Source organism: Channa argus, unplaced genomic scaffold (genome assembly GCF_033026475.1).
Source record: "Channa argus isolate prfri unplaced genomic scaffold, Channa argus male v1.0 Contig038, whole genome shotgun sequence".
Lineage (NCBI taxonomy): Eukaryota > Metazoa > Chordata > Actinopteri > Anabantiformes > Channidae > Channa > Channa argus.
Genome location: NW_027125257.1, coordinates 27,973 through 49,138, shown reverse-complemented (window position 1 = coordinate 49,138; position 21,166 = coordinate 27,973). Strand labels below are relative to the sequence as shown.

At 45.2% G+C, this 21,166-nt stretch overlaps 26 non-coding genes across 26 annotated transcripts; 12 read left to right on the top strand and 14 right to left on the bottom strand.

The window, feature by feature from the left end:
* The first annotated feature begins 38 nt into the window (after positions 1-38).
* trnae-cuc (transfer RNA glutamic acid (anticodon CUC)) lies at positions 39-110 on the top strand. Its single transcript has one exon. It is a non-coding gene; the product is annotated as a tRNA-Glu (tRNA).
* Positions 111-1,780: 1,670 nt separating this feature from the next.
* Positions 1,781-1,862, bottom strand: trnas-cga (transfer RNA serine (anticodon CGA)). The gene has a single exon. It is a non-coding gene; the product is annotated as a tRNA-Ser (tRNA).
* Positions 1,863-1,981: 119 nt separating this feature from the next.
* trnae-cuc (transfer RNA glutamic acid (anticodon CUC)) lies at positions 1,982-2,053 on the top strand. Its single transcript has one exon. It is a non-coding gene; the product is annotated as a tRNA-Glu (tRNA).
* A 1,106-nt stretch (positions 2,054-3,159) lies between these two features.
* trnas-uga (transfer RNA serine (anticodon UGA)) lies at positions 3,160-3,241 on the bottom strand. The gene has a single exon. It is a non-coding gene; the product is annotated as a tRNA-Ser (tRNA).
* A 534-nt stretch (positions 3,242-3,775) lies between these two features.
* On the top strand, positions 3,776-3,847 carry trnae-cuc (transfer RNA glutamic acid (anticodon CUC)). Its single transcript has one exon. It is a non-coding gene; the product is annotated as a tRNA-Glu (tRNA).
* Positions 3,848-4,331: 484 nt separating this feature from the next.
* Positions 4,332-4,413, bottom strand: trnas-cga (transfer RNA serine (anticodon CGA)). The gene has a single exon. It is a non-coding gene; the product is annotated as a tRNA-Ser (tRNA).
* Positions 4,414-4,532: 119 nt separating this feature from the next.
* On the top strand, positions 4,533-4,604 carry trnae-cuc (transfer RNA glutamic acid (anticodon CUC)). The gene has a single exon. It is a non-coding gene; the product is annotated as a tRNA-Glu (tRNA).
* A 956-nt stretch (positions 4,605-5,560) lies between these two features.
* On the bottom strand, positions 5,561-5,642 carry trnas-uga (transfer RNA serine (anticodon UGA)). The gene has a single exon. It is a non-coding gene; the product is annotated as a tRNA-Ser (tRNA).
* Positions 5,643-7,196: 1,554 nt separating this feature from the next.
* Positions 7,197-7,278, bottom strand: trnas-cga (transfer RNA serine (anticodon CGA)). Its single transcript has one exon. It is a non-coding gene; the product is annotated as a tRNA-Ser (tRNA).
* A 119-nt stretch (positions 7,279-7,397) lies between these two features.
* Positions 7,398-7,469, top strand: trnae-cuc (transfer RNA glutamic acid (anticodon CUC)). The gene has a single exon. It is a non-coding gene; the product is annotated as a tRNA-Glu (tRNA).
* A 1,106-nt stretch (positions 7,470-8,575) lies between these two features.
* On the bottom strand, positions 8,576-8,657 carry trnas-uga (transfer RNA serine (anticodon UGA)). The gene has a single exon. It is a non-coding gene; the product is annotated as a tRNA-Ser (tRNA).
* A 534-nt stretch (positions 8,658-9,191) lies between these two features.
* On the top strand, positions 9,192-9,263 carry trnae-cuc (transfer RNA glutamic acid (anticodon CUC)). Its single transcript has one exon. It is a non-coding gene; the product is annotated as a tRNA-Glu (tRNA).
* A 484-nt stretch (positions 9,264-9,747) lies between these two features.
* On the bottom strand, positions 9,748-9,829 carry trnas-cga (transfer RNA serine (anticodon CGA)). Its single transcript has one exon. It is a non-coding gene; the product is annotated as a tRNA-Ser (tRNA).
* Positions 9,830-9,948: 119 nt separating this feature from the next.
* Positions 9,949-10,020, top strand: trnae-cuc (transfer RNA glutamic acid (anticodon CUC)). The gene has a single exon. It is a non-coding gene; the product is annotated as a tRNA-Glu (tRNA).
* Positions 10,021-10,976: 956 nt separating this feature from the next.
* trnas-uga (transfer RNA serine (anticodon UGA)) lies at positions 10,977-11,058 on the bottom strand. The gene has a single exon. It is a non-coding gene; the product is annotated as a tRNA-Ser (tRNA).
* Positions 11,059-12,612: 1,554 nt separating this feature from the next.
* trnas-cga (transfer RNA serine (anticodon CGA)) lies at positions 12,613-12,694 on the bottom strand. The gene has a single exon. It is a non-coding gene; the product is annotated as a tRNA-Ser (tRNA).
* A 119-nt stretch (positions 12,695-12,813) lies between these two features.
* trnae-cuc (transfer RNA glutamic acid (anticodon CUC)) lies at positions 12,814-12,885 on the top strand. The gene has a single exon. It is a non-coding gene; the product is annotated as a tRNA-Glu (tRNA).
* Positions 12,886-13,991: 1,106 nt separating this feature from the next.
* On the bottom strand, positions 13,992-14,073 carry trnas-uga (transfer RNA serine (anticodon UGA)). The gene has a single exon. It is a non-coding gene; the product is annotated as a tRNA-Ser (tRNA).
* A 534-nt stretch (positions 14,074-14,607) lies between these two features.
* On the top strand, positions 14,608-14,679 carry trnae-cuc (transfer RNA glutamic acid (anticodon CUC)). The gene has a single exon. It is a non-coding gene; the product is annotated as a tRNA-Glu (tRNA).
* Positions 14,680-15,635: 956 nt separating this feature from the next.
* Positions 15,636-15,717, bottom strand: trnas-uga (transfer RNA serine (anticodon UGA)). Its single transcript has one exon. It is a non-coding gene; the product is annotated as a tRNA-Ser (tRNA).
* A 533-nt stretch (positions 15,718-16,250) lies between these two features.
* On the top strand, positions 16,251-16,322 carry trnae-cuc (transfer RNA glutamic acid (anticodon CUC)). Its single transcript has one exon. It is a non-coding gene; the product is annotated as a tRNA-Glu (tRNA).
* A 484-nt stretch (positions 16,323-16,806) lies between these two features.
* Positions 16,807-16,888, bottom strand: trnas-cga (transfer RNA serine (anticodon CGA)). Its single transcript has one exon. It is a non-coding gene; the product is annotated as a tRNA-Ser (tRNA).
* Positions 16,889-17,007: 119 nt separating this feature from the next.
* Positions 17,008-17,079, top strand: trnae-cuc (transfer RNA glutamic acid (anticodon CUC)). Its single transcript has one exon. It is a non-coding gene; the product is annotated as a tRNA-Glu (tRNA).
* Positions 17,080-18,035: 956 nt separating this feature from the next.
* Positions 18,036-18,117, bottom strand: trnas-uga (transfer RNA serine (anticodon UGA)). The gene has a single exon. It is a non-coding gene; the product is annotated as a tRNA-Ser (tRNA).
* A 1,553-nt stretch (positions 18,118-19,670) lies between these two features.
* trnas-cga (transfer RNA serine (anticodon CGA)) lies at positions 19,671-19,752 on the bottom strand. Its single transcript has one exon. It is a non-coding gene; the product is annotated as a tRNA-Ser (tRNA).
* Positions 19,753-19,871: 119 nt separating this feature from the next.
* Positions 19,872-19,943, top strand: trnae-cuc (transfer RNA glutamic acid (anticodon CUC)). Its single transcript has one exon. It is a non-coding gene; the product is annotated as a tRNA-Glu (tRNA).
* Positions 19,944-21,166: the final 1,223 nt, after the last annotated feature.

The window sequence follows — 21,166 nt, the reverse complement described above, 5'->3', positions numbered from 1 at the left end:
TATATTGTTTTCATTCTCGTTCTTTCTCCTCTTGACTCTCCCTGATGGTCTAGTGGCTAGGATTCGGCGCTCTCACCGCCGCGGCCCGGGTTCGATTCCCGGTCAGGGAATTCGCTCATTTTGATGCCCTCCAATAACAATCTCCTGCAACTGTTTCCTCGTTCTTTTAGATTTCCTTGACATCATTCCTCACTTTGACACGCTTCAGTTGGGCTGATGAGTACAAATTCTATATGTACTGAACATGAATAAATTCACCTCTCTCAATTTTGAAACATGTGTGGAAGGGGGGCCACTTTTGTTGCTCTGTAATTCACTGGCCACATTAGAAATCTTGACCTAAACAGAGGGTAGACTTATTTACAGAACATGGGTCGAAACAAAAGGAGCTGTCAACCATTTTTTTTTTCATTTACAGGAGGCGCAATAATTATTAGGAATTATTACTAAAGTTGCTGTTGCACTGAAAATGGAATTCAAATGAGATAACGGACTTGTTTTATAGAGAGGCCAATGAATTTGACAACAATATTTAACCTTTCAAAAGTGCAATCGTTGTATTATACATTTTGTGAATACCAAAGTTGGACCTGAGACCCCCTATACTGTAGCGGCTAGGAGTCTCGCTCAGGGAATGCTGACCGTGGGCTATGCAAGCAGCTCTGCACCCATATATACCCCCGACACTTTGAAGCTACGTCTTCAAATGTCAGCTCCTTCCAGAGACATTACTGCATTTACCGGCGTCCTCGTGGCTTGGAGTGTTTACATTTCTCCCACAATCTGAATCCACAAAGCCATATTGTTATTGTTCATCCCCAAACTCTGCCATTTGACCCCATACTTTCAGACCATGCGCTACGTGAATGCCTGTGTGTAACACCTCCCCTTAGGAAGCAAATCCCACCTTCCACTTGAACAATGGGAAAAAAGGGTCAAAGTTAAGGCTTACGTAGTAACAGGATGTGAACCTGCGCCAGTGTTCCAGTGATAATGGGTTTCTCCAGGGAGATAACACGTGCAGACATTTCCAACGCACCTGAGCTGAATTAAGCGGCAAAAACAAATAATGTTCCAGATGGACTTTAGCAGCAAGGCCTGTGACTATTGATCTCGTATTATTTGAGTTTTCTGTGCAACAGCTAAGTAAATATAGATTGATGACAATTTTGGCTCCTGTTGTGATCCAAACGAGCGTTTGGATCACAACAATCCCCATCACATTTTAAAGAACAACGTACAGTTGCCAATGTAGCAGCTGGTATAAAAACGGAGGATCCCAACTTGCATACAGACCCGGCTGATGGATTGACAGTTTTGAGGGGTTTTGCTGCAACTGTTTCCTTGTGCTTTTAGATCTCCATCACATCATTCCACACTTTGACACATTTCAGTTGGGCTGATAAGTACAAATTCTATATGAACTGAAGATGAATAAATACACCTCTCTCAATGTTGAAAGATGTATAGAAGGGGGCCCGCTTTTGTTGCTCCCCATCACATTTTAAAGAACAACGTACAGTTGCCAATGTAGCAGCTGGTATAAAAACGGAGGATCCCAACTTGCATACAGACCCGGCTGATGGATTGACAGTTTTGAGGGGTTTTGCTGTAATTCATTGACTAAACCTCCAAGTCATGGGAAATGATTTAGAAGGCCTACTTGGACAATGCATTGGCTAGGAATTCAGGAGCGTTGGGAATGTCTGCATGCGTTATCTCCCTGGAGAAACCCATTATCACTGGAACACTGGGAAGAAAGGGCCAAAAGGGAGGGATACGTAGCTGGCAGGATTCCAACCTGCACGGGGAAACCCCAATGGATTTCGAGTCCATCGCCTTGACCACTCGGCCACAACTACTCAAAGACTCAAGCCGGGCTGCTTTCCAATTCGAAATAACGAGGTGTAACGACCAAACTTGTGGGAGCCTGACTACTGGGTTATATTGTTTTCATTCTCGTTCTTTCTCCTCTTGACTCTCCCTGATGGTCTAGTGGCTAGGATTCGGCGCTCTCACCGCCGCGGCCCGGGTTCGATTCCCGGTCAGGGAATTCGCTCATTTTGATGCCCTCCAATAACAATCTCCTGCAACTGTTTCCTCGTTCTTTTAGATTTCCTTGACATCATTCCTCACTTTGACACGCTTCAGTTGGGCTGATGAGTACAAATTCTATATGTACTGAACATGAATAAATTCACCTCTCTCAATTTTGAAACATGTGTGGAAGGGGGGCCACTTTTGTTGCTCTGTAATTCACTGGCTAAACCTCCAAGTCATGGGAAATGATTTAGACGGCCTACTTGGACAATGCATTGCCTAGGAATCCCACAGAGGGGTCGTGGGCTATGCAAGCAGCTCTGCACCCATATATACCCCCGACACTTTGAAGCTACGTCTTCAAATGTCAGCTCCTTCCAGAGACATTACTGCATTTACCGGCGTCCTCGTGGCTTGGAGTGTTTACATTTCTCCCACATCTGAATCCACAAAGCCATATTGTTATTGTTCATCCCCAAACTCTGCCATTTGACCCCATACTTTCAGACCATGCGCTACGTGAATGCCTGTGTGTAACACCTCCCCTTAGGAAGCAAATCCCACCTTCCACTTGAACAATGGGAAAAAAGGGTCAAAGTTAAGGCTTACGTAGTAACAGGATGTGAACCTGCGCTGGTAATCTCCAGTGCACGTCGAGTCTATGGGGTTGAGCACGGGGACCAAACTGCATCCAACGGGAACATAGGATGCTGTCCCGGAACAGTTGGACGTTGACATATGAAGCCTCTAAGCGGGGATGACGTCAAGCACCGTCAAAGACAGTCCACATGTGAACTCTTGGCCGAAAGAATGCGCCAAGTTTTTTACATGGCATCAGTCAAAAGAGACTGCGACATAAGGAGCAGGTCAACCGCTCGTTTGGATCACAACAGGAGCCAAAATTGTCATCAATCTATATTTACTTAGCTGTTGCACAGAAAACTCAAATAATACGAGATCAATAGTCACAGACCTTGCTGCTAAAGTCCATCAGGAACATTATTTGTTTTTGCCGCTTAATTCAGCTCAGGTGCGTTGGAAATGTCTGCACGTGTTATCTCCTTGGAGAAACCCATTATCACTGGAACACTGGGAAGAAAGGGCCAAAAGGGAGGCGTACGTAGCTGACAGGATTCGAACCTGCGCGGGGAAACCCCAATGGATTTCAAGTCCATCGCCTTGACCACTCGGCCACAACTACTCAAAGATTGGAGGTGGGCTGCTTTCCTGGGATGACTGAACTTTGACAGCGTAAATCACACATCGGCCACAATGTCAGGGAGCGTCAAGGAAGCTCCACATTAGAAATCTTGACCTAAACAGAGGGTAGACTTATTTACAGAACATGGGTCGAAACAAAAGGAGCTGTCAACCATTTTTTTTTTCATTTACAAGAGGCGCAATAATTATTAGGAATTATTACTAAAGTTGCTGTTGCACTGAAAATGGAATTCAAATGAGATAACAGACTTGTTTTATAGAGAGGCCAATGAATTTGACAACAATATTTAACCTTTCAAAAGTGCAATCGTTGTATTATACATTTTGTGAATACCAAAGTTGGACCTGAGACCCCCTATACTGTAGCGGCTAGGAGTCTCGCTCAGGGAATGGTGACCGGCAGCAAGCCTCTGCTGCTTTCCAATGCGAAATAACGAGGTGTAACGACCAAATTTGTGGGAGCCTGACTACTGGGTTATATAGTTTTCATTCTCGCTCCTTCCCGTCTTGACTCTCCCTGATGGTCTAGTGGCTAGGATTCGGCGCTCTCACCGCCGCGGCCCGGGTTCGATTCCCGGTCAGGGAATTAGATCACATTGATGCTCTCCAATAACAATCTCCTGCAACTGTTTCCTTGTGCTTTTAGATCTCCATCACATCATTCCACACTTTGACACACTTCAGATGGGCTGATAAGTACAAATTCTATATGAACTGAAGATGAATAAATACACCTCTCTCAATGTTGAAAGATGTATAGAAGGGGGCCTGCTTTTGTTGCTCCCCATCACATTTTAAAGAACAACGTACAGTTGCCAATGTAGCAGCTGGTATAAAAACGGAGGATCCCAACTTGCATACAGACCCGGCTGATGGATTGACAGTTTTGAGGGGTTTTGCTGTAATTCATTGACTAAACCTCCAAGTCATGGGAAATGATTTAGAAGGCCTACTTGGACAATGCATTGGCTAGGAATTCAGGAGCGTTGGGAATGTCTGCATGCGTTATCTCCCTGGAGAAACCCATTATCACTGGAACACTGGGAAGAAAAGGCCAAAAGGGAGGGATACGTAGCTGGCAGGATTCGAACCTGCGCGGGGAAACCCCAATGGATTTCGAGTCCATCGCCTTGACCACTCGGCCACAACTACTCAAAGACTCAAGCCGGGCTGCTTTCCAATGCGAAATAACGAGGTGTAACTACCAAACTTGTGGGAGCCTGACTACTGGGTTATATTGTTTTCATTCTCGTTCTTTCTTCTCTTGACTCTCCCTGATGGTCTAGTGGCTAGGATTCGGCGCTCTCACCGCCGCGGCCCGGGTTCGATTCCCGGTCAGGGAATTTGCTCATTTTGATGCTCTCCAATAACAATCTGCTGCAACTGTTTCCTCGTTCTTTTAGATTTCCTTGACATCATTCCTCACTTTGACACGCTTCAGTTGGGCTGATGAGTACAAATTCTATATGTGCTGAACATGAATAAATACACCTCTCTCCATTTTGAAACATGTGTGGAAGGGGGGCCACTTTTGTTGCTCTGTAATTCACTGGCTAAACCTCCAAGTCATGGGAAATGATTTAGACGGCGTACTTGGACAATGCATTGCCTAGGAATCCCACAGAGGGGTCGTGGGCTATGCAAGCAGCTCTGCACCCATATATACCCCCGACACTTTGAAGCTACGTCTTCAAATTTCAGCTCCTTCCAGAGACATTACTGCATATACCGGCGTCCTCGTGGCTTGGAGTGTTTACATTTCTCCCACATCTGAATCCACAAAGCCATATTGTTATTGTTCATCCCCAAACTCTGCCATTTGACCCCATACTTTCAGACCATGCGCTAGGTGAATGCCTGTGTGTAACACCTCCCCTTAGGAAGCAAATCCCACCTTCCACTTGAACAATGGGAAAAAAGGGTCAAAGTTAAGGCTTACGTAGTAACAGGATGTGAACCTGCGCTGGTGAACTCTTGGCCTCTAGAAAGCACGCGCCAAGTTTTTTACATGGCATCAGTCAAAAGAGACTGCGACATAAGGAGCAGGTCAACCGCTCGTTTGGATCACAACAGGAGCCAAAATTGTCATCAATCTATATTTACTTAGCTGTTGCACAGAAAACTCAAATAATACGAGATCAATAGTCACAGGCCTTGCTGCTAAAGTCCATCAGGAACATTATTTGTTTTTGCCGCTTAATTCAGCTCAGGTGCGTTGGAAATGTCTGCACGTGTTATCTCCCTGGAGAAACCCATTATCACTGGAACACTGGGAAGAAAGGGCCAAAAGGGAGGCGTACGTAGCTGACAGGATTCTAGCCTGCGCGGGGAAACCCCAATGGATTTCAAGTCCATCGCCTTGACCACTCGGTCACAACTACTCAAAGATTGGAGGTGGGCTGCTTTCCTGGGATGACTGAACTTTGACAGCGTAAATCACACATCGGCCACAATGTCAGGGAGCGTCTAGGAAGCTCCACATTAGAAATCTTGACCTAAACAGAGGGTAGACTTATTTACAGAACATGGGTCGAAACAAAAGGAGCTGTCAACCATTTTTTTTTCATTTACAGGAGGCGCAATAATTATTAGGAATTATTACTAAAGTTGCTGTTGCACTGAAAATGGAATTCAAATGAGATAACGGACTTGTTTTATAGAGAGGCCAATGAATTTGACAACAATATTTAACCTTTCAAAAGTGCAATCGTTGTATTATACATTTTGTGAATACCAAAGTTGGACCTGAGACCCCCTATACTGTAGCGGCTAGGAGTCTCGCTCAGGGAATGCTGACCGTGGGCTATGCAAGCAGCTCTGCACCCATATATACCCCCGACACTTTGAAGCTACGTCTTCAAATGTCAGCTCCTTCCAGAGACATTACTGCATTTACCGGCGTCCTCGTGGCTTGGAGTGTTTACATTTCTCCCACAATCTGAATCCACAAAGCCATATTGTTATTGTTCATCCCCAAACTCTGCCATTTGACCCCATACTTTCAGACCATGCGCTACGTGAATGCCTGTGTGTAACACCTCCCCTTAGGAAGCAAATCCCACCTTCCACTTGAACAATGGGAAAAAAGGGTCAAAGTTAAGGCTTACGTAGTAACAGGATGTGAACCTGCGCCAGTGTTCCAGTGATAATGGGTTTCTCCAGGGAGATAACACGTGCAGACATTTCCAACGCACCTGAGCTGAATTAAGCGGCAAAAACAAATAATGTTCCAGATGGACTTTAGCAGCAAGGCCTGTGACTATTGATCTCGTATTATTTGAGTTTTCTGTGCAACAGCTAAGTAAATATAGATTGATGACAATTTTGGCTCCTGTTGTGATCCAAACGAGCGTTTGGATCACAACAATCCCCATCACATTTTAAAGAACAACGTACAGTTGCCAATGTAGCAGCTGGTATAAAAACGGAGGATCCCAACTTGCATACAGACCCGGCTGATGGATTGACAGTTTTGAGGGGTTTTGCTGCAACTGTTTCCTTGTGCTTTTAGATCTCCATCACATCATTCCACACTTTGACACATTTCAGTTGGGCTGATAAGTACAAATTCTATATGAACTGAAGATGAATAAATACACCTCTCTCAATGTTGAAAGATGTATAGAAGGGGGCCCGCTTTTGTTGCTCCCCATCACATTTTAAAGAACAACGTACAGTTGCCAATGTAGCAGCTGGTATAAAAACGGAGGATCCCAACTTGCATACAGACCCGGCTGATGGATTGACAGTTTTGAGGGGTTTTGCTGTAATTCATTGACTAAACCTCCAAGTCATGGGAAATGATTTAGAAGGCCTACTTGGACAATGCATTGGCTAGGAATTCAGGAGCGTTGGGAATGTCTGCATGCGTTATCTCCCTGGAGAAACCCATTATCACTGGAACACTGGGAAGAAAGGGCCAAAAGGGAGGGATACGTAGCTGGCAGGATTCCAACCTGCACGGGGAAACCCCAATGGATTTCGAGTCCATCGCCTTGACCACTCGGCCACAACTACTCAAAGACTCAAGCCGGGCTGCTTTCCAATTCGAAATAACGAGGTGTAACGACCAAACTTGTGGGAGCCTGACTACTGGGTTATATTGTTTTCATTCTCGTTCTTTCTCCTCTTGACTCTCCCTGATGGTCTAGTGGCTAGGATTCGGCGCTCTCACCGCCGCGGCCCGGGTTCGATTCCCGGTCAGGGAATTCGCTCATTTTGATGCCCTCCAATAACAATCTCCTGCAACTGTTTCCTCGTTCTTTTAGATTTCCTTGACATCATTCCTCACTTTGACACGCTTCAGTTGGGCTGATGAGTACAAATTCTATATGTACTGAACATGAATAAATTCACCTCTCTCAATTTTGAAACATGTGTGGAAGGGGGGCCACTTTTGTTGCTCTGTAATTCACTGGCTAAACCTCCAAGTCATGGGAAATGATTTAGACGGCCTACTTGGACAATGCATTGCCTAGGAATCCCACAGAGGGGTCGTGGGCTATGCAAGCAGCTCTGCACCCATATATACCCCCGACACTTTGAAGCTACGTCTTCAAATGTCAGCTCCTTCCAGAGACATTACTGCATTTACCGGCGTCCTCGTGGCTTGGAGTGTTTACATTTCTCCCACATCTGAATCCACAAAGCCATATTGTTATTGTTCATCCCCAAACTCTGCCATTTGACCCCATACTTTCAGACCATGCGCTACGTGAATGCCTGTGTGTAACACCTCCCCTTAGGAAGCAAATCCCACCTTCCACTTGAACAATGGGAAAAAAGGGTCAAAGTTAAGGCTTACGTAGTAACAGGATGTGAACCTGCGCTGGTAATCTCCAGTGCACGTCGAGTCTATGGGGTTGAGCACGGGGACCAAACTGCATCCAACGGGAACATAGGATGCTGTCCCGGAACAGTTGGACGTTGACATATGAAGCCTCTAAGCGGGGATGACGTCAAGCACCGTCAAAGACAGTCCACATGTGAACTCTTGGCCGAAAGAATGCGCCAAGTTTTTTACATGGCATCAGTCAAAAGAGACTGCGACATAAGGAGCAGGTCAACCGCTCGTTTGGATCACAACAGGAGCCAAAATTGTCATCAATCTATATTTACTTAGCTGTTGCACAGAAAACTCAAATAATACGAGATCAATAGTCACAGACCTTGCTGCTAAAGTCCATCAGGAACATTATTTGTTTTTGCCGCTTAATTCAGCTCAGGTGCGTTGGAAATGTCTGCACGTGTTATCTCCTTGGAGAAACCCATTATCACTGGAACACTGGGAAGAAAGGGCCAAAAGGGAGGCGTACGTAGCTGACAGGATTCGAACCTGCGCGGGGAAACCCCAATGGATTTCAAGTCCATCGCCTTGACCACTCGGCCACAACTACTCAAAGATTGGAGGTGGGCTGCTTTCCTGGGATGACTGAACTTTGACAGCGTAAATCACACATCGGCCACAATGTCAGGGAGCGTCAAGGAAGCTCCACATTAGAAATCTTGACCTAAACAGAGGGTAGACTTATTTACAGAACATGGGTCGAAACAAAAGGAGCTGTCAACCATTTTTTTTTTCATTTACAGGAGGCGCAATAATTATTAGGAATTATTACTAAAGTTGCTGTTGCACTGAAAATGGAATTCAAATGAGATAACAGACTTGTTTTATAGAGAGGCCAATGAATTTGACAACAATATTTAACCTTTCAAAAGTGCAATCGTTGTATTATACATTTTGTGAATACCAAAGTTGGACCTGAGACCCCCTATACTGTAGCGGCTAGGAGTCTCGCTCAGGGAATGGTGACCGGCAGCAAGCCTCTGCTGCTTTCCAATGCGAAATAACGAGGTGTAACGACCAAATTTGTGGGAGCCTGACTACTGGGTTATATAGTTTTCATTCTCGCTCCTTCCCGTCTTGACTCTCCCTGATGGTCTAGTGGCTAGGATTCGGCGCTCTCACCGCCGCGGCCCGGGTTCGATTCCCGGTCAGGGAATTAGATCACATTGATGCTCTCCAATAACAATCTCCTGCAACTGTTTCCTTGTGCTTTTAGATCTCCATCACATCATTCCACACTTTGACACACTTCAGATGGGCTGATAAGTACAAATTCTATATGAACTGAAGATGAATAAATACACCTCTCTCAATGTTGAAAGATGTATAGAAGGGGGCCTGCTTTTGTTGCTCCCCATCACATTTTAAAGAACAACGTACAGTTGCCAATGTAGCAGCTGGTATAAAAACGGAGGATCCCAACTTGCATACAGACCCGGCTGATGGATTGACAGTTTTGAGGGGTTTTGCTGTAATTCATTGACTAAACCTCCAAGTCATGGGAAATGATTTAGAAGGCCTACTTGGACAATGCATTGGCTAGGAATTCAGGAGCGTTGGGAATGTCTGCATGCGTTATCTCCCTGGAGAAACCCATTATCACTGGAACACTGGGAAGAAAAGGCCAAAAGGGAGGGATACGTAGCTGGCAGGATTCGAACCTGCGCGGGGAAACCCCAATGGATTTCGAGTCCATCGCCTTGACCACTCGGCCACAACTACTCAAAGACTCAAGCCGGGCTGCTTTCCAATGCGAAATAACGAGGTGTAACTACCAAACTTGTGGGAGCCTGACTACTGGGTTATATTGTTTTCATTCTCGTTCTTTCTTCTCTTGACTCTCCCTGATGGTCTAGTGTCTAGGATTCGGCGCTCTCACCGCCGCGGCCCGGGTTCGATTCCCGGTCAGGGAATTTGCTCATTTTGATGCTCTCCAATAACAATCTGCTGCAACTGTTTCCTCGTTCTTTTAGATTTCCTTGACATCATTCCTCACTTTGACACGCTTCAGTTGGGCTGATGAGTACAAATTCTATATGTGCTGAACATGAATAAATACACCTCTCTCCATTTTGAAACATGTGTGGAAGGGGGGCCACTTTTGTTGCTCTGTAATTCACTGGCTAAACCTCCAAGTCATGGGAAATGATTTAGACGGCGTACTTGGACAATGCATTGCCTAGGAATCCCACAGAGGGGTCGTGGGCTATGCAAGCAGCTCTGCACCCATATATACCCCCGACACTTTGAAGCTACGTCTTCAAATTTCAGCTCCTTCCAGAGACATTACTGCATATACCGGCGTCCTCGTGGCTTGGAGTGTTTACATTTCTCCCACATCTGAATCCACAAAGCCATATTGTTATTGTTCATCCCCAAACTCTGCCATTTGACCCCATACTTTCAGACCATGCGCTAGGTGAATGCCTGTGTGTAACACCTCCCCTTAGGAAGCAAATCCCACCTTCCACTTGAACAATGGGAAAAAAGGGTCAAAGTTAAGGCTTACGTAGTAACAGGATGTGAACCTGCGCTGGTGAACTCTTGGCCTCTAGAAAGCACGCGCCAAGTTTTTTACATGGCATCAGTCAAAAGAGACTGCGACATAAGGAGCAGGTCAACCGCTCGTTTGGATCACAACAGGAGCCAAAATTGTCATCAATCTATATTTACTTAGCTGTTGCACAGAAAACTCAAATAATACGAGATCAATAGTCACAGGCCTTGCTGCTAAAGTCCATCAGGAACATTATTTGTTTTTGCCGCTTAATTCAGCTCAGGTGCGTTGGAAATGTCTGCACGTGTTATCTCCCTGGAGAAACCCATTATCACTGGAACACTGGGAAGAAAGGGCCAAAAGGGAGGCGTACGTAGCTGACAGGATTCTAGCCTGCGCGGGGAAACCCCAATGGATTTCAAGTCCATCGCCTTGACCACTCGGTCACAACTACTCAAAGATTGGAGGTGGGCTGCTTTCCTGGGATGACTGAACTTTGACAGCGTAAATCACACATCGGCCACAATGTCAGGGAGCGTCTAGGAAGCTCCACATTAGAAATCTTGACCTAAACAGAGGGTAGACTTATTTACAGAACATGGGTCGAAACAAAAGGAGCTGTCAACCATTTTTTTTTCATTTACAGGAGGCGCAATAATTATTAGGAATTATTACTAAAGTTGCTGTTGCACTGAAAATGGAATTCAAATGAGATAACGGACTTGTTTTATAGAGAGGCCAATGAATTTGACAACAATATTTAACCTTTCAAAAGTGCAATCGTTGTATTATACATTTTGTGAATACCAAAGTTGGACCTGAGACCCCCTATACTGTAGCGGCTAGGAGTCTCGCTCAGGGAATGCTGACCGTGGGCTATGCAAGCAGCTCTGCACCCATATATACCCCCGACACTTTGAAGCTACGTCTTCAAATGTCAGCTCCTTCCAGAGACATTACTGCATTTACCGGCGTCCTCGTGGCTTGGAGTGTTTACATTTCTCCCACAATCTGAATCCACAAAGCCATATTGTTATTGTTCATCCCCAAACTCTGCCATTTGACCCCATACTTTCAGACCATGCGCTACGTGAATGCCTGTGTGTAACACCTCCCCTTAGGAAGCAAATCCCACCTTCCACTTGAACAATGGGAAAAAAGGGTCAAAGTTAAGGCTTACGTAGTAACAGGATGTGAACCTGCGCCAGTGTTCCAGTGATAATGGGTTTCTCCAGGGAGATAACACGTGCAGACATTTCCAACGCACCTGAGCTGAATTAAGCGGCAAAAACAAATAATGTTCCAGATGGACTTTAGCAGCAAGGCCTGTGACTATTGATCTCGTATTATTTGAGTTTTCTGTGCAACAGCTAAGTAAATATAGATTGATGACAATTTTGGCTCCTGTTGTGATCCAAACGAGCGTTTGGATCACAACAATCCCCATCACATTTTAAAGAACAACGTACAGTTGCCAATGTAGCAGCTGGTATAAAAACGGAGGATCCCAACTTGCATACAGACCCGGCTGATGGATTGACAGTTTTGAGGGGTTTTGCTGCAACTGTTTCCTTGTGCTTTTAGATCTCCATCACATCATTCCACACTTTGACACATTTCAGTTGGGCTGATAAGTACAAATTCTATATGAACTGAAGATGAATAAATACACCTCTCTCAATGTTGAAAGATGTATAGAAGGGGGCCCGCTTTTGTTGCTCCCCATCACATTTTAAAGAACAACGTACAGTTGCCAATGTAGCAGCTGGTATAAAAACGGAGGATCCCAACTTGCATACAGACCCGGCTGATGGATTGACAGTTTTGAGGGGTTTTGCTGTAATTCATTGACTAAACCTCCAAGTCATGGGAAATGATTTAGAAGGCCTACTTGGACAATGCATTGGCTAGGAATTCAGGAGCGTTGGGAATGTCTGCATGCGTTATCTCCCTGGAGAAACCCATTATCACTGGAACACTGGGAAGAAAGGGCCAAAAGGGAGGGATACGTAGCTGGCAGGATTCCAACCTGCACGGGGAAACCCCAATGGATTTCGAGTCCATCGCCTTGACCACTCGGCCACAACTACTCAAAGACTCAAGCCGGGCTGCTTTCCAATTCGAAATAACGAGGTGTAACGACCAAACTTGTGGGAGCCTGACTACTGGGTTATATTGTTTTCATTCTCGTTCTTTCTCCTCTTGACTCTCCCTGATGGTCTAGTGGCTAGGATTCGGCGCTCTCACCGCCGCGGCCAGGGTTCGATTCCCGGTCAGGGAATTCGCTCATTTTGATGCCCTCCAATAACAATCTCCTGCAACTGTTTCCTCGTTCTTTTAGATTTCCTTGACATCATTCCTCACTTTGACACGCTTCAGTTGGGCTGATGAGTACAAATTCTATATGTACTGAACATGAATAAATTCACCTCTCTCAATTTTGAAACATGTGTGGAAGGGGGGCCACTTTTGTTGCTCTGTAATTCACTGGCTAAACCTCCAAGTCATGGGAAATGATTTAGACGGCCTACTTGGACAATGCATTGCCTAGGAATCCCACAGAGGGGTCGTGGGCTATGCAAGCAGCTCTGCACCCATATATACCCCCGACACTTTGAAGCTACGTCTTCAAATGTCAGCTCCTTCCAGAGACATTACTGCATTTACCGGCGTCCTCGTGGCTTGGAGTGTTTACATTTCTCCCACATCTGAATCCACAAAGCCATATTGTTATTGTTCATCCCCAAACTCTTCCATTTGACCCCATACTTTCAGACCATGCGCTACGTGAATGCCTGTGTGTAACACCTCCCCTTAGGAAGCAAATCCCACCTTCCACTTGAACAATGGGAAAAAAGGGTCAAAGTTAAGGCTTACGTAGTAACAGGATGTGAACCTGCGCTGGTAATCTCCAGTGCACGTCGAGTCTATGGGGTTGAGCACGGGGACCAAACTGCATCCAACGGGAACATAGGATGCTGTCCCGGAACAGTTGGACGTTGACATATGAAGCCTCTAAGCGGGGATGACGTCAAGCACCGTCAAAGACAGTCCACATGTGAACTCTTGGCCGAAAGAATGCGCCAAGTTTTTTACATGGCATCAGTCAAAAGAGACTGCGACATAAGGAGCAGGTCAACCGCTCGTTTGGATCACAACAGGAGCCAAAATTGTCATCAATCTATATTTACTTAGCTGTTGCACAGAAAACTCAAATAATACGAGATCAATAGTCACAGACCTTGCTGCTAAAGTCCATCAGGAACATTATTTGTTTTTGCCGCTTAATTCAGCTCAGGTGCGTTGGAAATGTCTGCACGTGTTATCTCCTTGGAGAAACCCATTATCACTGGAACACTGGGAAGAAAGGGCCAAAAGGGAGGCGTACGTAGCTGACAGGATTCGAACCTGCGCGGGGAAACCCCAATGGATTTCAAGTCCATCGCCTTGACCACTCGGCCACAACTACTCAAAGATTGGAGGTGGGCTGCTTTCCTGGGATGACTGAACTTTGACAGCGTAAATCACACATCGGCCACAATGTCAGGGAGCGTCAAGGAAGCTCCACATTAGAAATCTTGACCTAAACAGAGGGTAGACTTATTTACAGAACATGGGTCGAAACAAAAGGAGCTGTCAACCATTTTTTTTTTCATTTAGAGGAGGCGCAATAATTATTAGGAATTATTACTAAAGTTGCTGTTGCACTGAAAATGGAATTCAAATGAGATAACAGACTTGTTTTATAGAGAGGCCAATGAATTTGACAACAATATTTAACCTTTCAAAAGTGCAATCGTTGTATTATACATTTTGTGAATACCAAAGTTGGACCTGAGACCCCCTATACTGTAGCGGCTAGGAGTCTCGCTCAGGGAATGGTGACCGGCAGCAAGCCTCTGCTGCTTTCCAATGCGAAATAACGAGGTGTAACGACCAAATTTGTGGGAGCCTGACTACTGGGTTATATAGTTTTCATTCTCGCTCCTTCCCGTTTTGACTCTCCCTGATGGTCTAGTGGCTAGGATTCGGCGCTCTCACCGCCGCGGCCCGGGTTCGATTCCCGGTCAGGGAATTTGCTCATTTTGATGCTCTCCAATAACAATCTGCTGCAACTGTTTCCTCGTTCTTTTAGATTTCCTTGACATCATTCCTCACTTTGACACGCTTCAGTTGGGCTGATGAGTACAAATTCTATATGTGCTGAACATGAATAAATACACCTCTCTCCATTTTGAAACATGTGTGGAAGGGGGGCCACTTTTGTTGCTCTGTAATTCACTGGCTAAACCTCCAAGTCATGGGAAATGATTTAGACGGCGTACTTGGACAATGCATTGCCTAGGAATCCCACAGAGGGGTCGTGGGCTATGCAAGCAGCTCTGCACCCATATATACCCCCGACACTTTGAAGCTACGTCTTCAAATTTCAGCTCCTTCCAGAGACATTACTGCATATACCGGCGTCCTCGTGGCTTGGAGTGTTTACATTTCTCCCACATCTGAATCCACAAAGCCATATTGTTATTGTTCATCCCCAAACTCTGCCATTTGACCCCATACTTTCAGACCATGCGCTAGGTGAATGCCTGTGTGTAACACCTCCCCTTAGGAAGCAAATCCCACCTTCCACTTGAACAATGGGAAAAAAGGGTCAAAGTTAAGGCTTACGTAGTAACAGGATGTGAACCTGCGCTGGTGAACTCTTGGCCTCTAGAAAGCACGCGCCAAGTTTTTTACATGGCATCAGTCAAAAGAGACTGCGACATAAGGAGCAGGTCAACCGCTCGTTTGGATCACAACAGGAGCCAAAATTGTCATCAATCTATATTTACTTAGCTGTTGCACAGAAAACTCAAATAATACGAGATCAATAGTCACAGGCCTTGCTGCTAAAGTCCATCAGGAACATTATTTGTTTTTGCCGCTTAATTCAGCTCAGGTGCGTTGGAAATGTCTGCACGTGTTATCTCCCTGGAGAAACCCATTATCACTGGAACACTGGGAAGAAAGGGCCAAAAGGGAGGCGTACGTAGCTGACAGGATTCTAGCCTGCGCGGGGAAACCCCAATGGATTTCAAGTCCATCGCCTTGACCACTCGGTCACAACTACTCAAAGATTGGAGGTGGGCTGCTTTCCTGGGATGACTGAACTTTGACAGCGTAAATCACACATCGGCCACAATGTCAGGGAGCGTCTAGGAAGCTCCACATTAGAAATCTTGACCTAAACAGAGGGTAGACTTATTTACAGAACATGGGTCGAAACAAAAGGAGCTGTCAACCATTTTTTTTTCATTTACAGGAGGCGCAATAATTATTAGGAATTATTACTAAAGTTGCTGTTGCACTGAAAATGGAATTCAAATGAGATAACGGACTTGTTTTATAGAGAGGCCAATGAATTTGACAACAATATTTAACCTTTCAAAAGTGCAATCGTTGTATTATACATTTTGTGAATACCAAAGTTGGACCTGAGACCCCCTATACTGTAGCGGCTAGGAGTCTCGCTCAGGGAATGGTGACCGGCAGCAAGCCTCTGCTGCTTTCCAATGCGAAATAACGAGGTGTAACGACCAAATTTGTGGGAGCCTGACTACTGGGTTATATAGTTTTCATTCTCGCTCCTTCCCGTCTTGACTCTCCCTGATGGTCTAGTGGCTAGGATTCGGCGCTCTCACCGCCGTGGCCCGGGTTCGATTCCCGGTCAGGGAATTAGATCACATTGATGCTCTCCAATAACAATCTCCTGCAACTGTTTCCTTGTGCTTTTAGATCTCCATCACATCATTCCACACTTTGACACACTTCAGATGGGCTGATAAGTACAAATTCTATATGAACTGAAGATGAATAAATACACCTCTCTCAATGTTGAAAGATGTATAGAAGGGGGCCTGCTTTTGTTGCTCCCCATCACATTTTAAAGAACAACGTACAGTTGCCAATGTAGCAGCTGGTATAAAAACGGAGGATCCCAACTTGCATACAGACCCGGCTGATGGATTGACAGTTTTGAGGGGTTTTGCTGTAATTCATTGACTAAACCTCCAAGTCATGGGAAATGATTTAGAAGGCCTACTTGGACAATGCATTGGCTAGGAATTCAGGAGCGTTGGGAATGTCTGCATGCGTTATCTCCCTGGAGAAACCCATTATCACTGGAACACTGGGAAGAAAAGGCCAAAAGGGAGGGATACGTAGCTGGCAGGATTCGAACCTGCGCGGGGAAACCCCAATGGATTTCGAGTCCATCGCCTTGACCACTCGGCCACAACTACTCGAAGACTCAAGCCGGGCTGCTTTCCAATGCGAACTAACGAGGTGTAACGACCAAATTTGTGGGAGCCTGACTACTGGGTTATATTGTTTTCATTCTCGTTCTTTCTCCTCTTGACTCTCCCTGATGGTCTAGTGGCTAGGATTCGGCGCTCTCACCGCCGCGGCCCGGGTTCGATTCCCGGTCAGGGAATTTGGTCATTTTGATGCCCTCCAATAACAATCTCCTGCAACTGTTTCCTCGTTCTTTTAGATTTCCTTGACATCATTCCTCACTTTGACACGCTTCAGTTGGGCTGATGAGTACAAATTCTATATGTACTGAACATGAATAAATTCACCTCTCTCAATTTTGAAACATGTGTGGAAGGGGGGCCACTTTTGTTGCTCTGTAATTCACTGGCTAAACCCCCAAGTCATGGGAAATGATTTAGACGGCCTACTTGGACAATGCATTGCCTAGGAATCCCACAGAGGGGTCGTGGGCTATGCAAGCAGCTCTGCACCCATATATACCCCCGACACTTTGAAGGTACGTCTTCAAATGTCAGCTCCTTCCAGAGACATTACTGCATTTACCGGCGTCCTCGTGGCTTGGAGTGTTTACATTTCTCCCACATCTGAATCCACAAAGCCATATTGTTATTGTTCATCCCCAAACTCTGCCATTTGACCCCATACTTTCAGACCATGCGCTACGTGAATGCCTGTGTGTAACACCTCCCCTTAGGAAGCAAATCCCACCTTCCACTTGAACAATGGGAAAAAAGGGTCAAAGTTAAGGCTTACGTAGTAACAGGATGTGAACCTGCGCTGGTGAACTCTTGGCCTCTAGAAAGCACGCGCCAAGTTTTTTACATGGCATCAGTCAAAAGAGACTGCGACATAAGGAGCAGGTCAACCGCTCGTTTGGATCACAACAGGAGCCAAAATTGTCATCAATCTATATTTACTTAGCTGTTGCACAGAAAACTCAAATAATTCGAGATCAATAGTCACAGGCCTTGCTGCTAAAGTCCATCAGGAACATTATTTGTTTTTGCCGCTTAATTCAGCTCAGGTGCGTTGGAAATGTCTGCACGTGTTATCTCCCTGGAGAAACCCATTATCACTGGAACACTGGGAAGAAAGGGCCAAAAGGGAGGCGTACGTAGCTGACAGGATTCTAGCCTGCGCGGGGAAACCCCAATGGATTTCAAGTCCATCGCCTTGACCACTCGGTCACAACTACTCAAAGATTGGAGGTGGGCTGCTTTCCTGGGATGACTGAACTTTGACAGCGTAAATCACACATCGGCCACAATGTCAGGGAGCGTCTAGGAAGCTCCACATTAGAAATCTTGACCTAAACAGAGGGTAGACTTATTTACAGAACATGGGTCGAAACAAAAGGAGCTGTCAACCATTTTTTTTTCATTTACAGGAGGCGCAATAATTATTAGGAATTATTACTAAAGTTGCTGTTGCACTGAAAATGGAATTCAAATGAGATAACGGACTTGTTTTATAGAGAGGCCAATGAATTTGACAACAATATTTAACCTTTCAAAAGTGCAATCGTTGTATTATACATTTTGTGAATACCAAAGTTGGACCTGAGACCCCCTATACTGTAGCGGCTAGGAGTCTCGCTCAGGGAATGCTGACCGTGGGCTATGCAAGCAGCTCTGCATCCATATATACCCCCGACACTTTGAAGCTACGTCTTCAAATGTCAGCTCCTTCCAGAGACATTACTGCATTTACCGGCGTCCTCGTGGCTTGGAGTGTTTACATTTCTCCCACATCTGAATCCACAAAGCCATATTGTTATTGTTCATCCCCAAACTCTGCCATTTGACCCCATACTTTCAGACCATGCGCTACGTGAATGCCTGTGTGTAACACCTCCCCTTAGGAAGCAAATCCCACCTTCCACTTGAACAATGGGAAAAAAGGGTCAAAGTTAAGGCTTACGTAGTAACAGGATGTGAACCTGCGCCAGTGTTCCAGTGATAATGGGTTTCTCCAGGGAGATAACACGTGCAGACATTTCCAACGCACCTGAGCTGAATTAAGCGGCAAAAACAAATAATGTTCCAGATGGACTTTAGCAGCAAGGCCTGTGACTATTGATCTCGTATTATTTGAGTTTTCTGTGGAACAGCTAAGTAAATATAGATTGATGACAATTTTGGCTCCTGTTGTGATCCAAACGAGCGTTTGGATCACAACAATCCCCATCACATTTTAAAGAACAACGTACAGTTGCCAATGTAGCAGCTGGTATAAAAACGGAGGATCCCAACTTGCATACAGACCCGGCTGATGGATTGACAGTTTTGAGGGGTTTTGCTGCAACTGTTTCCTTGTGCTTTTAGATCTTCATCACATCATTCCACACTTTGACACATTTCAGTTGGGCTGATAAGTACAAATTCTATATGAACTGAAGATGAATAAATACACCTCTCTCAATGTTGAAAGATGTATAGAAGGGGGCCCGCTTTTGTTGCTCCCCATCACATTTTAAAGAACAACGTACAGTTGCCAATGTAGCAGCTGGTATAAAAACGGAGGATCCCAACTTGCATACAGACCCGGCTGATGGATTGACAGTTTTGAGGGGTTTTGCTGTAATTCATTGACTAAACCTCCAAGTCATGGGAAATGATTTAGAAGGCCTACTTGGACAATGCATTGGCTAGGAATTCAGGAGCGTTGGGAATGTCTGCATGCGTTATCTCCCTGGAGAAACCCATTATCACTGGAACACTGGGAAGAAAGGGCCAAAAGGGAGGGATACGTAGCTGGCAGGATTCCAACCTGCGCGGGGAAACCCCAATGGATTTCGAGTCCATCGCCTTGACCACTCGGCCACAACTACTCAAAGACTCAAGCCGGGCTGCTTTCCAATGCGAAATAACGAGGTGTAACGACCAAACTTGTGGGAGCCTGACTACTGGGTTATATTGTTTTCATTCTCGTTCTTTCTCCTCTTGACTCTCCCTGATGGTCTAGTGGCTAGGATTCGGCGCTCTCACCGCCGTGGCCCGGGTTCGATTCCCGGTCAGGGAATTCGCTCATTTTGATGCCCTCCAATAACAATCTCCTGCAACTGTTTCCTCGTTCTTTTAGATTTCCTTGACATCATTCCTCACTTTGACACGCTTCAGTTGGGCTGATGAGTACAAATTCTATATGTACTGAACATGAATAAATTCACCTAGGAAGCTCCACATTAGAAATCTTGACCTAAACAGAGGGTAGACTTATTTACAGAACATGGGTCGAAACAAAAGGAGCTGTCAACCATTTTTTTTTCATTTACAGGAGGCGCAATAATTATTAGGAATTATTACTAAAGTTGCTGTTGCACTGAAAATGGAATTCAAATGAGATAACGGACTTGTTTTATAGAGAGGCCAATGAATTTGACAACAATATTTAACCTTTCAAAAGTGCAATTGTTGTATTATACATTTTGTGAATACCAAAGTTGGACCTGAGACCCCCTATACTGTAGCGGCTAGGAGTCTCGCTCAGGGAATGCTGACCGTGGGCTATGCAAGCAGCTCTGCACCCATATATACCCCCGACACTTTGAAGCTACGTCTTCAAATGTCAGCTCCTTCCAGAGACATTACTGCATTTACCGGCGTCCTCGTGGCTTGGAGTGTTTACATTTCTCCCACATCTGAATCCACAAAGCCATATTGTTATTGTTCATCCCCAAACTCTGCCATTTGACCCCATACTTTCAGACCATGCGCTACGTGAATGCCTGTGTGTAACACCTCCCCTTAGGAAGCAAATCCCACCTTCCACTTGAACAATGGGAAAAAAGGGTCAAAGTTAAGGCTTACGTAGTAACAGGATGTGAACCTGCGCCAGTGTTCCAGTGATAATGGGTTTCTCCAGGGAGATAACACGTGCAGACATTTCCAACGCACCTGACCTGAATTAAGCGGCAAAAACAAATAATGTTCCAGATGGACTTTAGCAGCAAGGCCTGTGACTATTGATCTCGTATTATTTGAGTTTTCTGTGCAACAGCTAAGTAAATATAGATTGATGACAATTTTGGCTCCTGTTGTGATCCAAACGAGCGTTTGGATCACAACAATCCCCATCACATTTTAAAGAACAACGTACAGTTGACAATGTAGCAGCTGGTATAAAAACGGAGGATCCCAACTTGCATACAGACCCGGCTGATGGATTGACAGTTTTGAGGGGTTTTGCTGCAACTGTTTCCTTGTGCTTTTAGATCTCCATCACATCATTCCACACTTTGACAC